The sequence below is a fragment of the Rhinopithecus bieti genome, unplaced genomic scaffold, assembly GCF_001698545.2.
Source record: "Rhinopithecus bieti isolate Rb0 unplaced genomic scaffold, ASM169854v2 scaffold_10017, whole genome shotgun sequence".
NCBI classification, from domain to species: Eukaryota; Metazoa; Chordata; class Mammalia; order Primates; family Cercopithecidae; genus Rhinopithecus; species Rhinopithecus bieti.
Window position 1 is genome coordinate 911,533 of NW_016806314.1, and position 8,549 is coordinate 920,081.

Sequence of the window (8,549 nt, forward strand, 5' to 3'; positions counted from 1 at the left end):
AAAAAAAAAAAAAAAAAAAGGCTGTTGGCTGGGCATGGTGGCTCACACTTATAATCCCAGCACTTTGGGAGGCCGAGGTGGGTGGACTGCTTGAGCTCAGGAGTTTGAGACCAGCCTGGGCAATATTAGTGAAACCCTGTCTCTCCTAAAACTACAAAAAATAGCTGGGTGTGGTGGTATGCACCTATAGCCCCAGCGATTTAATCAAGAGACTGAGGTGGGAGGATTGCTTGATCCCTGTCTCTACAAAAAATAAAAATTAGCCAGGCAAGGTGGTGCACGCCTGTAGTCCCAGCTACTCAAGAGGCTGACGTGGGAGGGTGGCTTGAGCCCGTGAGGTTGAGACTGCAGTAAGCCGTGATCATGCCACTACACTCAGCCTAGGCAACAGAGCAAGATTTTGACTCAAAGAAAGAAAAAGAATCCCAATCTACCTAAGTATTTATATTAAAACTTTTGAAGATCAAAATTCTGCAATAAAGGTTTCTACTAAGTATTACCTAAAAAATATTTTAAGAAAATCAAGTACTCAGATCTTATGTACCAAGTAACTCACCATCTCATCTTCTCAAGTTACCCTATAATTAGCTCTAGAATTAAACTCTGAACACAGACTGTCTTACTCCTAATGATGCATACAATCTTAAAGCCAAAAAATCAGCCTTTATTAAAGTGCATTCAGATTGAGAGATCAGGCAGAAACAAAGAAAAAACCCGCAACAATGCGGTCACACAAATAACAAATAACTGGTTACTTATTTATAAGTCACCTAGGCAAGCTGAACTTCATAGAACACAAAACCAAATTCAAAAAATATATAATGAAATTAACTTTCCCAAAGCTCAACATACTTTATAAATTAGAAGTGATAGGCCAAACACTAAAGCACAGGATTCTGGGAATGTTTAATAGACACTAACAACCATACAATCACACACTCTTACAGCAAAATGCTGATCATGACATTCACTAAAGTGTAAGTGCCTGCTATGTGAAAACTGTAGTTCTAGCAATGCGAAAATGAACCAGACTTGAATTCTAAAAGAGCAGATGTGACACTATCACAAATAATTAAAATTAAAAGGGTAAAATGTCCTAAGAATGGTGCACAAAGTAATAAAGGAGTTCAGATTAAGAAAAGTATATGTAGGAGAAATCAGAATTCGTGGATTCTTGGCATTTGAACTGGGCCCTGAATATTAGAAATGAGACTGGGAAGGATTAAGGAAGAACATTCTGGGCAATGGGTATAGAATGGGCAAAGACAGGAAAGCAGAAGACATATATGGAATACAGCAAACTGTTCTGCATGACTGGAGTATACAGGTTGTATAAAAGAAAGCACAAGGCTATGAAGAGCTGAAAAAGTATACACAGAGCCAAATCCTGACTTTGAATGCTAAGTCAGATATCTTCAGTGGTTAGTTATAACAAAGAATCATTAAGGGCCGGGCATGGTGGCTCACGCCTGTAATCCCAGCACTTTGGGAGGCCAAGGAGGGTGGATTACCTGAGGTTAGGAGTTGCACAGAAGCCTGACCAATACGGTGAAACCCCACCTCTATTAAAAACACAAAAGGCCGGGCGCGGTGGTTCAAGCCTGTAATCCCAGCACTTTGGGAGGCCGAGGCGGGCGGATCACGAGGTCAGGAGATCGAGACCATCCTGGCGAACACGGTGAAACCCCGTCTCTACTAAAAAAAAAAAAAAAAAAAAAAAAAAAAAAAAACACAAAAATTAGCTGGGTGTGGTGGCGCATGCCTGTAATCCCAGCTACTCGGGAGGCTGAGACAGAATTGCTTGGACCTGGGAGGCGAAGGTTGCAGTGAGCTGAGGTGACACCACTGCATTCCAGCCTGGGCAACAGAGTGAGACTGTGTTTCAAAAAAAAGAAAAAGAATCATTAAGGATTACGAGGCAAGCAATCTGATCAGGGATGAAATTTATCTGGCAACATGGAATGAAAGGAATGAGGAGGGGACATCAATTATGTTGCTGTAAGAACTGATGAGGACTTCAATTATGATGGTGACCTTACAAGGTGAAGAAGGCACAGTTCTAAGTTAGTCTATCATCAAAGATTCATTGAGTGTCTACAATATGGAAGGTAACATTCTACTCCACTAAGATATCTTACAAGTTTAATGTATCATTCTCATTCTTGAGGAAATTGTGATGTGGAAAAATAACTGTTAAAGCAACAAAAGCTAATAAGGCAATATTTCCAGATAAATGTTACAAACACAAAACAAACCGTACATGACAAATCAGCAGTGAGAGGAAAAAAATGGTCAGTGAAGGCTTTATTAACAAAGGTGGAGTGAGTTGATCTGCCCCTCAATAAGAAGGCTGAACTTCTTGAACATGAAGGGAAGGGATAAAACTTCACAAAGGTAAATTGTTAAAAGCTGAATAATTTGTATAATAAAGCCAAGATATGTGAAATAAATTTGGGGATATTTTCCACCAAAATGTTAAACAAAATGCTAATAAGAAAAAAACAACGCTTTATCTAAATTTAATTTTGTGTTATCAGGAAAATGAGGCATTAATATATACCATTACAGGCAGGGCACAGTGACTCACATACGTAATCCCAACACTGGGAGGCATGGTGGGAGGATCAGTTGAGCCCAGGAGTTCGAAACTAGCCTGGGCAAAGTGAGGCTCCATCTCTAAAAAAAAGCCCATTCCCCACAAAACATTATAGCTTTGCATGCTTAAAAATAACCATTACATTCTAGATTTTTTATAAGGAAGGGGGTTATTTTTAGTGCATTCTACAGGATAAACCAATCCTTTTAACAAGAAAAGAAGGTTTTGTTTTGTTTGGTATTTTAATAGAGATGGGGTCTCACTTTGTTGCCCAGACTGTTCTCGAATTCCTGGGGTCAAATGATCCTCCTGCTTTGGCCACCTAAGTGTTGGGATGACAGGCATGAGCCACTGTGCCCGGCCAAAAAAAAAAAAAGAAAGCTTTATGCAGGGGCAATTTGAAATATCCAAAATGTTACATTTTCTTATTTGTCAAAAAAGCTCCCCAAAACAATCTGATAAATCCTTTCCTTCTTCATATTTTACATGTAAGCAGCAGAGTCAGAATTTGAACACAGGACCATCTGACTCTAAAAGCAGAGCTATACTTTCATTCAATGCTATACAAACTTAGGATTTTAAAATTTCAAATGTATTAATCAAAAAGTATAGGTCGGGGAAGAAGAATGGCGAATCTCAAACTATATAATTACCGCAAAATTGAGACGTATCTACCCTTCTTTTTACATATTCAGATTAGAAAGTGTAACATGGTTTGTTGTTGAATGAATATTATGCTCTTTTAACAGAGTGCCTCCCTCAAATGAGCACATAACAAAGCTCACAGTGACAGAGGGGAACCTCAAGCTGTTTTACATATGTCTTTCAGGACTGGGCTGCCTACCTGGCCTCCCCCTCTCATGGACCTCCCTCCTTCAGCCTTTCCTGGCTTATTATCCCACTCACTGTCCTTCCAAGACTGCCTTGGCTGGGCATATTTCCTCTGTATTCTTTTTAAACATTTACGAATATGGGAGTTGGGTGGAGGGTCCGACAAATTTGTTTCTACTTTGTAATTCGATAAACACCCTAAATCTCTTCCCATTCAATACTTCAAGGATAGAGATTCAAGTACTTCCTTTTTCTCCCCCAAGTACTGTACCATTACATAAATATCTTGTGGTGATATATATACAGGGCAAAACCCCCTAAATCACTAAATACATTAGTTTAAACAAATTACTGTATTTAATATTACTGGAATTTGACTTTTTGGATTCCTTAAAACTGATCTACAACAGCCAGACACAGTGGTATACCCCTATAGTCCCAGCTACTCAGGGGACTGAAGCCACAGGATCCTTTGGAGACCTGGAGGTGGAGGCTGCAATGCACTATAATTGCACCTGCACTCCAGCCTGGGCAACACAGCAAGACTTCATCTCTAAAGGAAATAATTTTTTTTAAAAACCTAAGCCAGGCAGAGTAGAAGCACACCTGTAACCCTAGTTACTCAAGAGGCTGAGGCAGGAGTATCCCTTGAGCCCAGGAGTTTGAGACTCGCAACATAATGAGACCCTGTCTCTATTTTTTAAATTTAAAAAATATAAACGGCAGGTGCAGGGGCTCACGCCTGTAATCCCAGTACTTTGGGAGGCCAAGGCAGGCAGATCACCTGAAGTCAGGAGTTTGAGACCAGCCTGGTCAACATGGCGAACCTCCATTTCTACCAAAAGTACAAAAATTAGCTGGCCTTGGTGGCACATGCCTGTAGTCCCAACTACTTGAGAGACTGAGGCAGGAGAATCACTTGAACCCAGGGGGCGGAGCCAAGATCGCACCACTGCACTCTAGCTGGGCAACAGGGCGAGACTTGGTCTCAAAAAAGAGAAAACAAGAAAAACCCAAACATATATATACAGAGAGAGATCAGCCTGGGTAACACAGGGAGGCCCAGTCACAAAACAAAAAAAAAAAAACAAAAAACAACAACAAAAAACTGATCAACAATATAGAAGCAAAAATGGCACTAGGAAAACGCAGAGTTCTTGCAAGCAGTTCAAGTATACCTGCCTCAAATACATTAGTTCATTTAAAAGAAATCTATTCATTCATTCAACCAAATTACTGAATGCCTAATATGTGCCAGGCGCTGTTATAAGTACTTAGGAAACACCAATTAAAAAAAAAAAATCGGCTGGGCACGGTGGCTCATGCCTGAAATCCCAGCACTTTGGGAGGCAAAAGGCAGATGGATCACGAGGTCAGGAAATCGAGACCATCCTGGCTAACATGGTGATACCCCCGTCTCTATTAAAAATACAAAAAATTAGCCGGGCGTGGTGGCGGGCGCCTGTAGTCCCAGTTACTTGGGAAGCTGACGCAGGAGAATGGCATGAACCCGGGAGGTGGAGCTTGCAGTGAGCTGAGATCACACCACTGCACTCCAGCCTGGGCAACAGAGCCAGACTCCTCAAAAATAAATAAATAAATAAATCCCCTTTCCTCTTTTCTATCTAGTGGGAGAAGGCAGATGATAGACAATGTAACTTTCTAACTTGTGTTAGAAAGTAACAAATAGTATTGGGAGGGAAAAACAGAACAGGGTGAGAGGGACTTCCAGGGTATTAGGATAGGTTGCACTTTCAAATAGGGTGGTCAGAGAAGGTTTAAGGTGGCATTTGAGAAAAGACTTGAAGGAGGTGAGGGAGTAAGTCAGCCATGAAATCTGGGGAAGAGTACTCCAGACATCATAAGGAGGACAAAGGTCCTAGAATAGCAATGAGGCCAGGGAAGCTGGAGGGAAGCCAACAAAGGGGTTAGCTGTAGGTGTCACGGGACATGTGTGGAAACAAGGGGTACAGATTATGTACGGTTTATGGGACACTATAAGGAATCTGATTTTTACTTTGAATGAGACAAGGATCCACAAAGGGTTGGGCAGACTGTAGAGTTCAGTTTTAAAAAAATATGGCTGTTGTGTTGAGGGCAGGCCTTAGCAAGGACAAGAGTGAAAGCAGGGAGACTAGTTAGGAGGCTACAAAAGAAACTATGGAAAGAAATATGCACAAACTTGGATCATAATGGTGCAGGGGGTTTACTTTTAGGCAAAAACAAAAACAAATTTGTCAGATGTTAATAGGAAATAAATGGAACTGGCTCTTGTCATTATATGTACATTGTACATATAAAGCAGCAAACAATGACATCTTTTAACTTCTCACCTCAAGAGAACATGTTCCTTTACAATCAGCTATTCACTGTTAATTACATACAATTTGTTGAAAAGGTTACTTTTATCAACTGAAAGTACTATAAATCTGCTGTGTGAGGTAGCTCATGCCTGTAATTCCAGTCTTTGGGAGGCTGAGGGAGGAGGATCACCTGAAGCCAGGAATTTGAGGCTGCCAAGTGAGCAATCCACTCTAACCTGGATGACAGAGGGAGATTCCCAACTCAAACAAATGAATAAATAACTGTGGATTGCTGTTTCTCAGATCATCTAAAATAAACATTCCTAAAACAGATCTTACTTCTTTGGGGTGGGGACAATACTTTTCTCCAAAAGTTTCTTTTTTGCTTCCATCTTTTTTTTTTTTTTTTTTTTTTTTGAGTCAGAGTCTCGCTCTGCTGCCCAGGCTGGAGTGCTGTGGCCGGATCTCAGCTCACTGCAAGCTCCGCCTCCCGGGTTCACGCCATTCTCCTGCCTCAGCCTCCCGAGTAGCTGGGACTACAGGCGCCCGCCACCTCGCCCAGCTAATTTTTTGTATTTTTTAGTAGAGACGGGGTTTCACCGTGTTAGCCAGGATGGTCTCGATCTCCTAACCTCGTGATCCGCCCGTCTCGGCCTCCCAAAGTGCTGGGATTACAGGCTTGAGCCACCGCGCCCGGCCAATGCTTCCATCTTTTAAAGTAATTTTCTTACAATTGATACTGAATTTGTGTATTAGTCTGCGTCATTCACTTCAGGAAAGCGCAACCATAAAAAACTCCCACTGTCAAAAATATAACATTTCCAAAAAAAGTTCCTTCATGACACCAAAAACCCCTCATCCCTCATCATCATCTAGTTCTTCTGGAAAAGGCAAACACAGTTTCCATAAATTCTAGTACCTTTAATAGTACAATTATCATAAGGATAGGAGAAAGAGAACAAGTCAAAGATATTCAATTTGCCTGGAAAGAAAGGGGATAGGAGGCAGGAGAATTGCTTGAGGCCAGGAGTTCAAGACCAGCCTAGGCAACATAGGAGCCCCTGTCTCTTTTTTTAAAAAAGAAGGGGGTGAGGGTAGGGAGCATAAGAGATTTTAAAATAAAAACTTCAAGCCAGATGCGGTGGCTCATGTCTGTAATCCCAGCACTTTGGGAGACCAAGGTGGGTGAACTGCTTGAGGTCAGGAGTTCAAGACCAGCCTGACCAACATGGTGAAACCCTGTCTCTACTAAAAATACAAAAATTAGCTAGGCGTGGTGGCACGTGCCTGTAATCCCAGCTACTCAGGAGGCTGAAGCAGCAAGAATCACTAGAACCCGGGAGGCAGAGGTTGCAGTGAGCAGTCAGATCATGCCACCGCACTCCAGCAAGGGCGACAGAGCGAGACTCCATCTCATTAAAAAAAAAAAAAAAAAAATGAAATAAGCACTCTTGTTGTATAGTAAATATAGAGGGGAAAGAGAGTGAAGGATAAACATAGCTTGCTTGCTTCACTCAAAAGAACTTGTAAAGACACCCAGATTCAGCTTTGATTTTTAAGAGACTACCCTTGTGACAACTTACTTTGGAAAAAATAGTTGTGTAAATACAGAAAATACTAAATTCAACTTCATTAATTAATTCAACATTTAGGTGCTTATGTGCCAGAAACTGAGCGAGGGGAGAGTCCTTGTTCTCAAGGGCTTTTACTTGTAATCTATCTCCCGGTTACTGAGTACCTACTGAGGCAGATGCCAGGGATACAACAGCAAACCGGAAACAGATTCTCTACCTTCATGCAGCTTGTACTGAAGGAGGCGAATGCAAGGATGAGACACACATCTAACAAAGATACAACACTAAAGTGTTATAGATATTGCTTATGGAAGTGTAGAGGTTTCACTGGGGACGCAAGGGATTCGGGCTGGAAGGAAAGGGAATGCTGGGACTTCAAATATGAAAGCTGAGTTCTCAAAGAGGATTAGATGTCCACCTGGCTGACCTGGGGGAAGGGCTCCAAGCAGACAGGAACTGGAGCAAAACAAAGGTGTGAACAGCATGGTGTATTTGGTAGGCCTGGAATACAGAATGTAAGAGAGAGATAAGTCACGGAGGCTTCTGTATACCACAATCAAGACTGGACTTTACTGGTATATACAAAATGCCCCAGAAGAATTTTATTCAGAAAACCAGCATATATGATCAGGTTTTTCTGGTGTGATGAGACATTGGTTTACACAGGAATGAGAAAACACTAGATAATGATGTCATCACATGGAACAACAAAGGAGCCTGCCAAGTCAGAAAACTAAACTCTTCAGGAAAAAATTAAGTACTACTACTACTGAAGCCCTCTGGAAAAGGTTGTATTCAATATCATCTAAAATGGAAAAAGTACAGGAAAGGTTTTCAAACATATATTATGGATTATAATATCCACATACCTATTTAGAGTTTAAGAGGTCTTCACTCGAATTCTGCAACACATCTGGGACTACTGATTGTTGTACAAAAAGCAGTAAAACATATTCAGGAGAGTCTTTGATACAAAGGGAGAACACGAGTAACCGAAGGAATTTCCCAAGCTAGGTTTAAAGGTTTCCAAAGTTGAAGCTAATCAAGTTTTCTTAAGTCAGCACGTTTAAAAGGTGTGTCATATGGGTGGAGCAAAAGGAGGAGGGATTAAAATTAATATATATATATATATATAAACAAGTAACTCGATGTCGCTAGGGTTAAAATCACCACTTGGAGATCCGTCTCCCAAGCAGAGGCAGAAATGAAGACCTGCCAGATCCAATTAACAAAAAGACGAGGGAA

General features: G+C 41.1%; 1 protein-coding gene across 1 annotated transcript in view; it reads right to left on the reverse strand.

The window, feature by feature from the left end:
• Positions 1–8,549, reverse strand: part of RNF11 (ring finger protein 11) — a 37,324-nt gene that overhangs the window by 27,645 nt on the left and 1,130 nt on the right. The window lies entirely within an intron of this gene.